General features: G+C 47.2%; 1 protein-coding gene across 14 annotated transcripts in view; it reads left to right on the top strand.

Annotated features, from left to right (window-relative positions):
• LOC121277245 (phosphatidylinositol 4-phosphate 5-kinase type-1 beta-like) overlaps positions 1–15,402 on the top strand; it is a 637,142-nt gene that overhangs the window by 516,595 nt on the left and 105,145 nt on the right. The window contains exon 2 of one of the 14 annotated variants that reach the window (XM_041186461.1): positions 8,837–8,907. The exons of 12 other annotated variants lie outside the window; for them this stretch is intronic. The gene's annotated coding sequence lies outside the window, so the exon portion shown is untranslated. Of the gene's footprint in view, positions 1–5,413; positions 5,433–8,836; positions 8,908–15,402 lie in introns of those variants that run through there. One more of the 14 variants, XM_041186466.1, reaches the window with a different exon arrangement.

The following is a 15,402-nucleotide window of genomic DNA, read 5'->3' as shown; positions in this document are numbered from 1 at the left end:
GAAAGTGGCGAGAGAGAGAGCAGGATAAAGTGGCGAGAGAGAGAGTGGCGTAAGAGATGAGGGAGAGTGGCGAGAGAGAGAGATTGAGTGGCGTGAGAGAGGGAGAGTGGTGTGAGAGAGAGGGAGAGTGGTGAGAGAGAGGGAGAGTGGTGAAAGAGAGAGGGAGTGGCGAGCGAGAGAGTGAGAGTGGCGAGCGAGAGAGTGAGAGTGGCGAGCAAGAGAGTGAGAGTGGCGAGCAAGGGAGTGAGAGTGGCGAGAGAGGGAGAGCAGGAGAAAGTGGAGAGAGAGAGAGGGTGGCGAGCGAGGGAGAGAGTGCGGCGAGCGAGGGAGAGAGAGTGGCGAGCGAGGGAGAGAGAGTGGCGAGCGAGGGAGAGAGAGTGGCGAGCGAGGGAGAGAGAGTGGCGAGCGAGGGAGAGAGAGTGGCGAGCGAGGGAGAGAGAGTGGCGAGCGAGGGAGAGAGAGTGGCAAGCGAGGGAGAGCTAGGCAAGCAAGAGAGAGTGAGGGAGTGGCAAGAGAGAGAGAGAGAGTGGCGAGAGAGAGAGCAGGAGAAAGTAGCGAGAGAGAGAGCGGGAGAAAGTGGCGAGAGAGAGAGCGGGAGAAAGTGGCGAGAGAGAGCAGGAGAAAGTGGCGAGAGAGAGCGGGAGAAAGGGGCGAGAGAGAGAGCAGGAGAAAGTGGCAAGAGAGAGAGTGGCATGAGAGAGAGGGAGACTGGCGAGAGAGAGAGAGAGATGGAGTGGCGTGAGAGAGAGGGAGAGTGGCGTGAGTGAGAGGGAGAGTGGCGTGAGTGAGAGGGAGAGTGGCGAGAGAGGGAGAGGGAGTGGCGAGAGAGGGAGAGGGAGTGGCGAGAGAGGGAGAGGGAGTGGCGAGAGAGGGAGAGAAAGTGGCGAGAGAGAGAGGGGGGCGAGAGAGAGAGGCAAGAGGGAGAGAGAGGGAGTGGCAAAGGAGAGGGAGCGAGTGGCGAGGGAGTGCTGAGTGAGAAAGAGAGGGAGTGGCAAGAGAGTGAGGGAGTGGTGAGTGAGAAAGTGAGGGAATGGCAAGAGAGAGAGTGAGGGAGTGGCGAGAGGGATAGCGGGAGTGGCGAGAGGGATAGAGGGAGTGGCGAGAGGGATAGAGGGAGTGGCGAGAGAGAGAGGGAGTGGCGAGAGAGAGTGGCGAGAGAGTGGCGAGAGAGAGTGGCGAGAGAGGGAGAGAGAGTGGCGAGAGAGCAGGAGAGAGTGGTGAGAGAGGGAGCGGGAGAGAGTGGCGAGAGAGGGAGCGGGAGAGAGCAGGAGAAAGTGGCTAGAGAGAGAGCGGGAGAAAGTGGCAAGAGAGAGAGAGGCGAGAGAGAGAGTGGCGAGAGAGAGCGGGAGAAAGGGGCGAGAGAGAGCAGGAGAAAGTGGCGAGAGAGAGAGTGGGAGAAAGTGGTGAGAGAGAGAGCGGGAGAAAGTGGCGAGAGAGAGCAGGAGAAAGTGGCGAGAGAGAGAGCGGCGTGAGAGAGAGGGAGAGAGTGCGGCGAGAGAGAGTGGTGAGAGTGAGAGTGGCGAGAGAGTGGCGAGAGAGGGAGAGAGAGTGGCGAGAGAGCGGTGAGAGAGAGAGCGGGAGAGAGTGGTGAGAGAGGGAGCAGGAGAGAGTGGCGAGAGAGAGCGGCGAGAGAGAGCAGGAGAAAGTGGCTAGAGAGAGAGCGGGAGAAAGTGGCGAGAGAGAGAGAGGGTGGCGAGCGAGGGAGAGAGTGCGGCGAGAGAGAGTGGCAAGCGAGGGAGAGAGAGTGGCGAGCGAGGGAGAGAGAGTGGCGAGCGAGGGTGAGAGAGTGGCAAGCGAGGGAGAGTGGCAAGAGAGGGAGAGAGTGGCAAGAGAGGGAGAGAGTGGCAAGAGAGGGAGAGAGTGGCAAGAGAGGGAGAGAGTGGCAAGAGAGGGAGAGAGTGGCAAGAGAGAGAGGAGAGAGAGGGAGTGTCGAGCGAGAGAGAGCAGGAGAAAGTGGCTAGAGAGAGAGAGAGTGGCAACAGAGGGAGAGAGTGGCAAGAGAGAGAGGGGAGAGAGAGGGGAGAGAGAGGGGAGAGAGAGGGGAGAGAGAGGGGAGAGAGAGGGGAGAGAGTGGGGAGAAAGTGGGGAGAGAGAGGGAGAGAGAGAATGAGAGAGAGGGGAGAGAGTGCGAGAGAGAGGCGAGCGAGAGGGAGAGAGTGGCGAGCGAGAGGGAGAGAGTGGTGAGAGAGAGCGGGAGAGAGTGGTGAGAGAGAGCAGGAGAGAGTGGCGAGAGAGAGAGAGCAGGAGAAAGTGGCTAGAGAGAGAGTGGGAGAAAGTGGCGAGAGTGAGAGAGGCAAGAGAGAGAGAGAGGGTGGCTAGCGAGGGAGAGAGTGCGGCGAACGAGGGAGAGAGAGCGGCGAGCGAGGGAGAGAGAGAGGCAATCGAGAGAGAGAGAGTGGCGAGAGAGAGAGTGGCGAGAGAGAGAGTGGCGAGAGAGAGCAGGAGAAAGTGGCGAGAGAGAGCAGGAGAAAGTGGCGAGAGAGGGCAGGAGAAAGTGGCAAGAGAGAGAGCAGGAGAAAGTGGCGAGAGAGAGTGTGGTGTGAGAGAGAGGGAGAGTGGCGAGAGAGAGTGGCGAGAGAGAGTGGCGAGAGAGAGTGGCGAGAGAGAGTGGCGAGAGAGAGTGGCGAGAGAGAGTGGCGAGAGAGAGTGGCGAGAGAGAGTGGCGAGAGAGAGTGGCGAGAGAGAGTGGCGAGAGAGAGTGGCGAGAGAGAGTGGCGAGCGAGGGAGAGAGAGTGGCGAGCGAGGGAGAGAGAGTGGCGAGCGAGGGAGAGAGAGTGGCAAGCGAGGGAGAGAGAGGTAAGTGAGAGAGAGAGAGAGAGTGGCGAGAGAGAGAGCGGGAGAAAGTGGCGAGAGAGAGAGCAGGAGAAAGTGGCGAGAGAGAGTGTGGTGTGAGAGAGAGGGAGAGTGGCGGGGGAGAGAGTGGGGAGAGAGTGGGGAGAGCGAGGGAGAGAGTGACGAGAGAGAGGGAGAGAGTGACGAGAGAGAGGGAGAGAGTGGCGAGCGAGAGAGTGAGAGTGGCAAGCGAGAGAGTGAGAGTGGCGGGAGACGGAGAGAGAATGGCGAGAGAGTGGTGAGAGAGAGAGCGGGAGAGAGTGGCGAGAGAGAGAGCAGGAGAAAGTGGCTAGAGAGAGAGCGGGAGAAAGTGGCGAGAGAGAGAGAGAAAGGGTGGCGAGAGATGGAGAGAGAGAGTGGCGAGAGAGGGAGAGAGTGGCGAGAGAGGGAGAGAGTGGCGAGAGAGGGAGAGAGTGGCGAGAGAGAGAGAGAGTGGCGAGAGAGAGAGTGGTGTGAGAGAGAGATGGAGTGGCGTGAGAGAGGGAGAGTGGCGTGAGAGAGGGAGAGTGGCGTGAGAGAGGGAGAGTGGCGTGAGAGAGGGAGTGGCGAGAGAGGGAGAGGGAGTGGCGAGAGAGGGAGAGGGAGTGGCGAGAGAGAGAGGCAAGAGGGAGAGAGAGGGAGAGAGTGGCAAGGGAGAGGGTGCGAGTGGCGAGGGAGTGGTGAGTGAGAAAGAGAGGGAGTGGAAAGAGAGTGAGGGAGTGGTGAGTGAGAAAGTGAGGGAATGGCAAGAGAGAGAGTGAGGGAGTGGTGAGAGGGATAGAGGGAGAGGCGAGAGAGAGAGAGAGTGGCGACAGAGAGGGAGAGAGTGGCGACAGAGAGGGAGAGAGTGGCGAGCGAGAGAGTGATGAGTGGCGAGCGAGAGAGTGATGAGTGGCGAGCGAGAGAGTGATGAGTGGCGAGCGAGAGAGTGATGAGTGGCGAGCGAGAGAGTGATGAGTGGCAAGCAAGAGAGTGAGTGTGGCGAGAGAGGGAGAGAGAGTGGTGAGAGAGAGAGCAGGAGAAAGTGGCTAGAGAGAGAGCGGGAGAAAGTGGCGTGAGAGAGAGAGGGTGGCGAGAGAGGGTGGCGAGCGAGGGAGAGAGAGGGGCGAGCGAGGGAGAGAGAGTGGCAAGCGAGGGAGAGAGAGGCAAGCGAGAGAGAGAGAGAGAAAGAGGGAGTGGCAAGAGAGAAAGTGGCAAGAGAGAGAGTGGCGTGAGAGAGAGGGAGAGTGGCAAGAGAGAGAGATGGAGAGGCGTGAGAGAGAGGGAGAGTGGCGTGAGAGAGAGGGAGAGTGCCGAGAGAGAGAGAGGGAGTGGCGAGAGAGAGAGAGGGAGTGGCGAGAGAGGGAGTAAAAGTGGCGAGAGAGAGAGAGGGGGGCGAGAGAGAGAGGCAAGAGGGAGAGAGAGGGAGTGGCAAGGGAGAGGGAGCGAGTGGCGAGGGAGTGGTGAGTGAGAAAGAGAGGGAGTGGCAAGAGAGTGAGGGAGTGGTGAGTGAGAAAGTGAGGGAATGGCAAGAGAGAGTGTGAGGGAGTGGCGAGAGGGATAGGGGGAGTGGCGAGAGGGATAGGGGGAGTGGTGAGAGAGAGAGGGAGTGGCGGGAGAGAGTGGGGAGAGAGAGTGGGGAAAGAGTGGGAGAGAGTGGCGAGAGAGAGGGAAAGAGTGGCGAGAGTGAGTGTGGTGAGAGAGAGGGCGGCTGGGGTCCAGATTGCCTCAGGCCTCTGGGCAGCCACCTAACATCAGCAGCGTTACCCAGACCATCCAGGCTGCAGCTGCGGTGCAGTCCAAGCAATGACTCGCATTGTCAAAGAGTGTCCGTTAACTAAACTTGAACTCCATCTAGATGCTGATAAGGCTGTTGCTTGACTCTGTGATTTTGTACACGCGAAATAAATAAATAGGGGGAAAATAGTTAAAAGCAGGAGGGTGGATGGAATAGAAGGCTGATAGAGTTGGGTGAAGAGGAGTGGGAGAAATCTCATCTGGACCATTAACACCAGCATGGACCCATTTGCTAAATCAAACTATGTTGTAAATTAAATGTACTATTGCATATTAAGAAGTAAGATGGCCATGTCAGAAGAGGTGAGGGGCTTCTAAGAGACAACAGTATTGTGAAGCTTGGGAGATTTTTTGTTGTGCTTTGAGAAAAAGTGAAGATGCAAAATGAAAGCAGCAAGACTTTCAGGGCAGGTATAAAACTATGCAGATTGTGAGGGAGTGGATATGGTGAGGTGCGTGCAATCCATGGTGATGAGTATAGCAACCACTTTTTTTTTAACGAGCTCCGCATTATATCCATGTGCATTGCTTGGTTAAGCCAAGGCCCAGGAAGGTGAGCTGCTGTCCCTCGGTTGGTATGGCATTGCTCCTGTTTGTACAGCCAATGTAGCCCTTGCTATCTTCTCCTTATCTCTACATAGACGTACAAACCATTATCTTTGAACTTGGCTGCTATGCACTGCTGTGGGAGCATTGTGTTGGTCGTATTGTCCATCTGTCAGTAATGCATAGAGCTGATTGATACTATTTCACCTCTAAACTCTTTTCTTTAGTCTCAACAGTTTTACAGAGGATGGAAAACGGGTCTTCAAATACTTTTCGTTCATTGGATCCAATTATATCAGGTGTGAAATACACCATTGTGTATTAGAATGGGCCAGAGCCTGAGAACATATTACAGCTATATTGGATTTCAGTCTTTCCCCACCCCCATCTCTGTCCATTATCCCTGAATAAGGTTTCTATGTTAATATTAGAGGAGTAAGATACTTATTTTGAACATTGTGTACTACAAGGCTGATCAAATATATACAGTGATTTTACATGTGATTTTTGACAGCTGACAAAAGTAAACTTTTCTTCACTTGTCCTTGAATCAGGTTTCCTAGGTGAGATTGGAATTACATAGAATTTACTGCACAAAAACAAGTCATTCAGTCCATCTGGTCCAAGCTGGTGTTTATGTTCCACATGAACCTCTTTTCCCAACTCTATCATGCTGCGCACGAGTTTCCTGCCGTCCCTCTTCATCTCACCCCATCAGCACATTCTTCTATTCCTTTCTCCTTCGTGTGTTTATCCAGCTTCCCCTTAAATGTATCTATGCTGTTCACCTCAACCACTCCCTGTGGTAGTGAGTCCCACATTCTCGCCACTCTCTGGGTAAAGAAGTTTCTCCGGAATTCCCTATTGGATTTGTTAGTGACAATCTTGTAGTGATAGCCTCTAGTTTTGATCTCTCCCACCAGTGGAAACATCTTTCTTACCTTTACCCTGTCAAATTTTATCATAATTTCTAACAAGTCACCCCTCGGCCTTCTCTTTCCTAGAGAAAAGAGCCCAGCTAGTTTCTGATAATTTTAACTACTTAGTTCTTGTAATCTTTTGAGGGACTCTACCAGCTGCTCCCTGTGAAAAGATCTCACCAGTTCTACCTTTATAAAGGCTATCTTTGGTTTTGTGCTTTTTGGAATTTACTTTGCTGGGTAAAGGAAACCTGCATTTTGTTAGTATGAGGAAGCTGGAGGCTGCACTTGAGAGCAAATATCCTCCTGAAGTCCGTCAATGATTATGGTGGAAGCTAATTGTTTTTTTCACTGTCACAAGATGCTCAATTGAAGTTTCAGATTATGTTGTCGTGTTAAATAGTGTGAAACAGCGTGATCTGTGCATGCTCCAAACCTTAAGAATTTGGGCCGCTTCATGAATTGTTTAAGTTTCTTTCCGTTGTTGTGCACTAGCAGAATCTATTGGTTCGAGGTTTTAGAGAAACTGTGGGGTGGAATTGCTGATTAGAAGGAAGAAAGAAATATTTGCACCTATGTGACCAAGAGACGCCCCCAAAAAGCTTTACATTCATGAAGTACTCTTGAAATGTAGTAATGTAATAATTTTAAAGCAATTTTCCCTTGGTGATATTGGTTGATGGATTAATGTCAGGATACCTGGGAGACTTCCATGCTCCTTTTCAACCGGTACCATGAGATCTTTTATGCCCACCTGAGAGGGCAGACGGGCCTAAGTTTAACAGCACCTCTGACAATGCAGCGCTCCCTCAGTACTGCGCTGGAGTGTCAGTCTAGATTTTTGTAATCCATTCCCTGGAGTGGAACTTTAACCCATAACCCTGTGACCCAGAGGTGAAAGAATGCTACCAACATTGCCATGGCTAAGGCCTAAATGATGCTCAACATCAAATGGGATTTGAATGGCAAAAAAAAAGGTATTTTCCTTACATAGAGGAAGTACCTGAGAGGTGATTTTGCCAAGGTAGATAGAATAATATTCCTTTCTCCAGACCCTTAAAATTCTAAGTGGGAGTGGAATGAAGGAAGATGGAGTCGAACTGCAACAATTCGTCTTTTAGTAAAAAGTGAAATACTGTGGATGTTGGAAATCTGAAACGAAAACAAAAATACCTGGATAAACTCAGCAGGTCTGACAGCAAATGCGGAGAGGAATACAGTCAACATTTTGAGTCCGTATGACTCTTCATCAGAACTGAGGGAATAAGAAATGAGGTGAAATATAAACTGGTTGAGGGGAGTGGGACAGGTAGAGCTGGATAGAGGCCCTGTGATAGGTGGAGGCAAAGGAGAGATTGCCAAAGATGTCTTAGACAAAAGAACAAAGGGGTGTTAACGGTGATGATATTAGCTAAGAAATGTGCTAATGGTGACATCCTTGAGTTCAACAACTTCTGATGAAGAGTCATTCAGACTCGAAATGTTAACTGTATCTCTCTCCGCATTTGCTGTCAGACCTGCTGAGTTTTTCCAGGTATTTTTGTTTTTGTTCTAGATTTCCAGCATCCACAGTATTTTGTTTTTAACTTCAGTTCATGAACTCTCTCCTCCATCCCCACCCCCTTTCTGATGCCCCTTTTTCCAATAATTTATATATTTTAAATATATTTTTCTTTTCCCACCTATTTCCATTATTTTAAAATTTATTTCCATCCATTGTTTCACCTCTGCCTTGTAACCTATTTCAATCCCTTCCGCCACCACCCCCCCCTCCCCCCGCGGATGCTGGAAATCCAAAACAAAAACAGAAACAGAAATACCTGGAAAAACTCAGCAGGTCTGGCAGCATCGGCAGAGAAGAGTACAGTTGACATTTTGACTCCTCATGACCCTTCAACAGAACTAAGTAAAATTAGGAAAGGGGTAAAATATAAGCTGGATTAAGGGGTGGGGGGGGGGGAGTTTGTTGGGACAAGCAGCCAGGGATAGGTGGAGGTAACCAAAAGCTGTCACAGACAAAAGAACAAAGTGGTGTTGAAGGTGGTGATATTATCTAAAGGAATGTACTAATTAAGAGTAGCAGACAGGACAGATAAGGTACAGCTAGTTCTAGTGGGGGTGGGGGAAAACTAAAAGGTAGAAATAAACAATGGTGGAAATACATTTAAAATAATGGAAATAGGTGGGAAAAGAAAAAATCTATATAAATTATTGGAAAAAACAAAAAGGAGGGGGCAGAAACAGGAAATGGGTGGGGATGGAGGAGAGAGTTCATGATCTAAAGTTGTTGAATTCAATATTCAGTCCGGATGCCTGTAAAGTGCCTAGTCGGAAGATGAGGTGCTGTTCCTCCAGTTTGCGTTGAGCTTCACTGGAACAACTCAGCAAGCCAAGGACAGACATGTGGGCAAGAGAGCATGGTGGAGTGTTGAAATGGCAAGTGACAGGGAGGTCTGGGTCATGCTTGCGGACAGACCGAAGGTGTTCTGCAAAGCGGTCATCCAGTCTGCGTTTGGTCTCTCCAATGTAGAGGAAACCTCATTGGGAGCAATGAATGCAGTAGGCACATGGTCTACACAAGGGCTATCTGTACCTTGCTTGTCCTGCTTTCTACCCTTAATGTCCCCTTTAGCACATTCCTTAGATAATATCACCACCGTCAACACCTCTTTGTCCTTTTGTCTATGACATCTTTTGGCAACTCCACCTATCCAGCTCTACGTGTCCCCCTTAAACCAGCTTATATTTCACCTTACTTCTATTTTTCCTTCGTTCTGTTGTAGAGTCGTACAGAGTCGAGACGTTAACTGTGTTCCTCTCCGCAGATGCTGTCAGACCTGCTGAGCTTTTCCAGGTATTTTTGTTTCTTGTTTTTGTCTTTTAGTAACTCTGACTTAATAAAAGTCCCAAGATGTTTTGCAGGAGCATTATATAGCAAGATCTATTACTGAGCCACGTAAGGTAATTTGAGGGTTAATAGTATATTGTAGAGCTGCCCTCTCTTTTGGCGAATTGAAAATGAAGTTAGTCGAAGAATGGCTGCTTACTGTAAATCCACTTGAATTTGATTGTTAGTCTTACTTAGTGCAATACACATCAGGAAGATGGCGATGAGAATGGAGTGGAATTCATTTTTACATTTTATTTGAGAAATTAAGGACTGAAGAACTTTGTGATGCACTCTTTGGAGCTCCCAAGGTAAATTCGGACAGAGTTAGAGCAGTTTGAAAGATTGCTGCTTGTTTGTACATGGTGTTCAGAAACACACTGAGTCAGCATGGTATGTAATTGGAAAAAAAGGCACTGAAGACATATTTGGGGACAATGGGGGAATTCAACCCTAACAAAGAGGACTGGTATAATTGCAAAGGAAGATTACGCATTTGGCTGAAAGTAAATAAAGTTGGGGATGAGGATAAAGTAAATGTTTTCCTCAGCACGATGAGGCCAGATGCTTTTGGTGATATAGAGTGCTGCCCATGAGACCCCAGTTCAGTGGAAGATGCTGAAATAATGAAATTCTGGACTCGTATTATGGCACGACCAAGAATGAAATTGCACTAAGTTATGTTCTATCAAAGGAAGCAGTTGCCAATGAGATTGTTGCAGATTAAAGAAACTCTCTCATAACTGCTGGTATGATGCAAACATAGAAATCAGGCCTTAGTGACAGGTTTGTAGGAGGCCTAAAGAACAATAAAAATCCAGGGCAAGTTTTTCAGCAAAGGCAATAAGCTGATGTGGAATGAGGCCTGTGATGAGTACAAAGCCATAGAAATGGCAGAAAATGATTTATTTGCCCTGAGCCTGTGGGGGTGGTCCACTGGATTTCAGTGGAATCCAGGCCACAACAGCCAAGTTCACCGTCTGAGTCAGAAATGTAGATGCTACTGTTGTATGATAGCCACCAACCATCTAAAGGCCTTCATTTCCAGTCAAAGTGCTAAGTCTGTGGGCAAGTTGGTCATATCCAGACAGCATGCAGGAGTAGAGGAAACACTAATGCTCTAGGCCGCAGTAAAGCACCAAGTCACAGCCATGCACCAGGTTGAGGTCATGGTAGATCTAAAGCTACTTTAGGAGCCTGGAAATCCTCAAATGTGCACATGATAGATCCAGAAACAGAAACAGAAGCAGGAAGGTCAAGAATTGTACTCAGTCAGAGAGCAAGAAAATTAGCACATGGACGGAGAGAGTAATAGGGGTGAAGATATAATTCCAATGCCGCAGCAAAAATAAAAGTTGGAGATTCACAACTTTCTTTCATTGTTGATACAGCTGCAGCCTTGTCTGTTATCTTGGAAGGAAAGTATAAGTAATCCCTAAGTCACATTTCCTTACCCAAAACTGGGGAGAACCAGACAAGATATTCCAATGTTAGGTGAAGTTAGGGTTAGTGTGGAATATGATGATGACTTGCCATTGATAGCAGTAGGAGGGAACAAAGTCTGCCTGAAGGGAAGAAATTTGCTTAAGAAAACAGTTAAACTGGGCTGAATTATTTACTGTGAGGATCAGTAAGGGCACATCTGGCTTTGACAGTGACAAGAGAGTGCAAAGTGGTCATCAAGCAAGGAGGACCAACTAATAAAATTAGGCATCAGAAGGCTGAATGCAAGATAAAAGGACAATATACAACTGACATTTTGCAAGGCCTTATGCACAGTTAAAGCAGTAAGTAAAGAATTGGTGATAAGTTGTGAAGTATGTCTCAGAATGAGAAATGATCCAACCAAGGTTCCTTTCATTCCATGGTCAAACACAAGAAAACTGGGGACAAGTACTTGTTGATTTCTTTGAGGTGGAAGGGAAAGGGTATCTCGTTTTGGTCAATAGCTACAGTAAGTGATTAAGTGTTGAGTCCATGACCAATACCACAAGTGCCAAAACTATTGAGGTTTTGAGAAGTTGTTTTGCAATTTATGGGTTACCAGAGATCTTGGAGTCAAATAATTGTCTGTAGTTTACATTAGAAGAGTTTGAAATGTTTCTGAGAAAAGATGGAGCCAAATAACTCTAATATTGCTATATCACCCAGCATTAAATGGTGCCACAGAGAGAAGTGTACAGATAATGAAAAGGCCTTTGCAAAAATATTGCCTAGGTGACAAGTTAAGTAGTAATTCCCATGTTCTTCTTCAACACAGACTAGACAATTTTCTGTTCTCTTACAAAATAACCCCGCAGTCTACGCGGGTTGTTCAGCTTATGAGTTAGTATTTAAATACGTTCCTAGAACAAGGTTTAGTTTGCTTACATCTGATGTCAAAAGCAAGACAGTGAAAATAAGTAACTGATGCTAAAGGCACGAAGCTTAGAGTTAAATGCTGGTTCAGAAGGCTATGGTGAAAACCCACCAAGGCAATGAGAAGTATGTGATTGGGGTTGTTGTGAAGAGAGTAAATGCATTCATGTATCTAGTGAAGATTGGAGAGAAACTCCATCAGTGTCACACAATTTATTGGTTGAAAAAGGAAATCTGACAAAGGGAGAGCATGATAACCTACTTGTAATCTAAATTCCTCCTACAGCTCAAAGAGAAAGTCAGGGTGAAAGTGACAAAGAAACAAAAAGTTGGTGACATTACAGAATCCACCAGTATTTCAAATTGAATGAGGGTCTTGGATTTTGACAAATCAATCAATATCACAGTCCCAAACATTAAGTGGATCTTGTAGTCAAAGTTCAGAATTGACACAGTCAGAGGCTTTGAGAGCTGAGACAAGCCAATGGAAATGGAAGGAGATATCCAGTAGAAAGAGAAAGAAGCTAGATAGGTTAATTGGAAGTATGCTGAAAGGAAGAAGAAAAAATTGTTTATTTTTTTGTCGTGATATTTTCATTGAACATGTACTGGTGTTAAGGAAAAACAACTTTTTATCTGCATGTAAATTACTCTGGTAATTTCAGTCACATATGTTTTGGCTGTGGTTACAACAAAAATAAATGCAGCGCAACCTGTTAAATTTCAGGTATTGTTTAGTCATATTGTATTCTGGGAAATTATGTACATTAAAATAAAAAATGATACAAGTTGAATTTTTTGAAGTGGGAAGGGAGTGTAGTATATTGTAAAGATGCCCTCCCAGATGTCCACTCTGCTAGGAAGTGTAAATCAAGTTCAATAATGGCTGTTTAGTGTGAATCGTTAATCGTTTCTCAGTGCAGTACCTAACAGGGCTGAGACCAAATGTTTGCTCAAACAGGTAGGTTTTATGCAGTGCCTTAACAGAGTAAAGTGGAGAGGTTAGGGGAGGGAATTCCAGAGTTCAGAGCCCAGGTAGCTGAAGACACAGCCAACAATGGTGGAGCAATTAAAATCAGGGTTGCCCAATATATCAGAATTGGAGGAATGCAGATAAATCAGAGAGTTGCTGGGCTGGAATACATAAGGGATAGCGATGGGTTATGCCATGGAGAGATTTGAAAACAAGGATGACATTTGAGATATTGGACCCTGGTGAGCAAAATAAGTCAGTGAGCACAAGGGGTGCTAGACAAACAAGGCTTGACATGAGTGAGGACACGGGTAGCAGAGTTTTAGATGACCTCAGCTTTACCGAAGCTGGGGGACGAGTCAGGAGTGTGTTAGAATGATCAAGTCTAGAGGTAATGCAAGCAGGGATGAGGGTTTCAACAGCAGATGAGCTAAGATTGGGCAGAGTCGGGTGATATTGCGGGATTGGTGCTCAGTGGTCTTAATGATGGCACGGATACGTGGTTGGAAGCTCATCGTGAGTTTAAATACAAACCAGCATTGCAAACAGGCTGGTACAAATGAGTATAAAAGGCTGTTTTGAATAGCTATCAGGAAATGCTTCGCACAAAATGCTCAAAATTTAGAATAACCTTCCAGGGAAGAGTAACAAAGGCAGCAATCCTGGAAATGTCTAAGAAATAATTGATTGCCACAGCAAGGACTATTGGGATCCCTCTGAACAGATAGATTTTGATGTGCTGAATGACCTCCTCATCTGTAATTATCTTGTGATGTGACCGGCTCCCCTTTTAAAAGCTTGTGTTCATTTCTTTGTGCAGCCACCTTGCTCAACACTTTCCATTTAAAAAAATCAAAAGGGTGCAGCATTCAGGACAAAATAGCACATTCTTTTGTACTTTGTACTTCTTTAGTTTGTGAATAAAAATGGCGACTTGAAAGATTTTCACTGAATGCGGCTCCTATATAATAAGGTTTATTTTGAATTCCTAACACTTGTCATCTTACAAAATTGACAACCCGCTTCGTGTCCTTGTCACATTAATTGGATATGATTGCTGTTTCCTGTACTAGATCTGTTCAAACTGGCAGGACCTGGGTTTCAAACATTCTCTATTGTTAGAGTTCCACTATTTGCATTTTCAGAAGCTAATCAGGGTGAGGAATGCAAGACAAATTTCTGCCTGCTCTGAATTCAGAAATTTGATGTGGAGCAAAAGACCATTTGACCATGTGGAAACATCTTAAACTTGATCCTTAAGGTTCACAGTGGAATTAGTTTTGGAACAGAAGGTGTTGATCAATCTATAATGTAGCAGTTGACTCAGCCTGATTAGGCAATGTTGCTACGACAAACACATGTCACGGAAGTTACATTTTTCTCTAAAGTGCAGGTGGTATATTCTTTTGGGAAAGTTTACTGCATTGCTGTAGCTTTTCATTCTGTGCCACCTGAGTGTGTTTTAATAAGTGTTGTTGCAAAACCCACGTTTAATTTTCAAACTTCAACATGGAGATTTAGGAAGTCGAATGGCATATCCAGTTTGAGGCCTAATTTTCAGCTTTCGAGTTCCAGTTGGATAAAAGCATTACAGCTCTGCTTAATACTCTTTACTGAATGCACATTTGGGTTTCTGAGTGACAGTCCTTGACATCAAGACAACATTTGACATTTGACTGAGTGTGGTATCAAGGAGCCCCAGCATAACTGAAAAAAACTGAAATCTTGGGAATTGGGTGCGGGAAACTCTCCACTGTTGGAGTCATACCTAGTGCAAAGGAGGATGGTTGTGGTGTTGGAGGCCAATCATTTCAGTCCCAGGATATCACTGCAGAAGTTCCTCAGGGTAGTGTCCTAGGCCCAAACATCTTCGGCTGCTTCATCAATGACCTTCCCTCCATCATAAGGATAGAAGTGGGATGTTTGTTGATGATTTTCAACTCTTAAGGTACTGAAGCCATCCATGCCTGCATGCAACAAGATCTGGACAACATTCAGGCTTGGGCTGATAAGTGACAATTAACATTCACACCACACAAGTGTCAGGCAATGACCATCTCCCCATGCCATTCAATGGCATTGCCATCACTGAATCCCCCACAATCAACATCTTGGTGGTCACCATTGAGCAGAATCTTTAACTAGACCAGCCATATAAATATTTGGGCTACAAGAGTAGGTCAAAGGCTGGGAATTCTGCAGCAAGTAACTCACCTCAACACCCCAAAGTCTGTCCACCATCTACAAGGCTTATGTCAGGAGTGTGACAGAATATTTGATCTGTAACTCTTGTAGAGTCAAAACAATTAAACCAAACCAACAAAATTGGGTTAAATCAGGCACAGCCCCTAATTCAGGTCAGCTGTAAAACCAAGAACAAAGTTTAAAGGAACCTTACAAACTTTAAATCAAAATGTGATTAAAGGGGTCAACAAAACACCCCAGTCCCCGCGGTGCCCACCGAGCACGGAAGGACTCCAGTGTGCCGGCCGACACCGTGTGCTCCCTCTCCAGGGACATCCAGCTGCGAACGTAGCCGCGGAAGAGGGACAAACAATCGGGCGGGACTCCCCCGTCGATCGCCCGCTGCCTGGACCTGTTAATGGCCAACTTGGCCAGGCCCAGGAGCAGGTTCACGAGGAGGTCCTCCTCCTTCCCGACCCCCTTCCGCACCGGGTGTCCATAGATCAGGAGCGTGGGGCTGAAGTGCAAACAAAACATCAATAAAAGGTTTTTCAAATAACTAAAAAGGGAGTGCAACCTACCACACCCTATATATGCATGGTCCACGGACTCCACAAGACCGCAAAAAGGGCATGTGTCCTGAGAGTTCGTGAACCTATGCATCCTACGGTTATAAGGGACTGCTGCATGCAACATCCTCCAACCCAGGTCCCCGATAGAAAGGGGGAGGACACCTCCGTAGAGAGCCTCCCATCGGGGGCCTCCGAATATTTGATCTGTAGTGGTGCTACTGAGCCACCCTTAGTGATGAACACAATTCCTCCCCACCCTGAGTATATTCTGTGCCCTTGTCACCCTCGGTGCTTCTTCCAGTTGGTGTTCAACATGGAGGAGCACTAATTCATCAGCTGAGGGAAGACGGTGGGTGGTAATCAGCAGGAGGTTTA

The sequence above is a fragment of the Carcharodon carcharias genome, chromosome 4 (assembly GCF_017639515.1).
Source record: "Carcharodon carcharias isolate sCarCar2 chromosome 4, sCarCar2.pri, whole genome shotgun sequence".
NCBI classification, from domain to species: domain Eukaryota; kingdom Metazoa; phylum Chordata; class Chondrichthyes; order Lamniformes; family Lamnidae; genus Carcharodon; species Carcharodon carcharias.
Note: the sequence above shows the minus strand (reverse complement) of the source record. Positions and strands in the feature narration are given on the sequence as shown.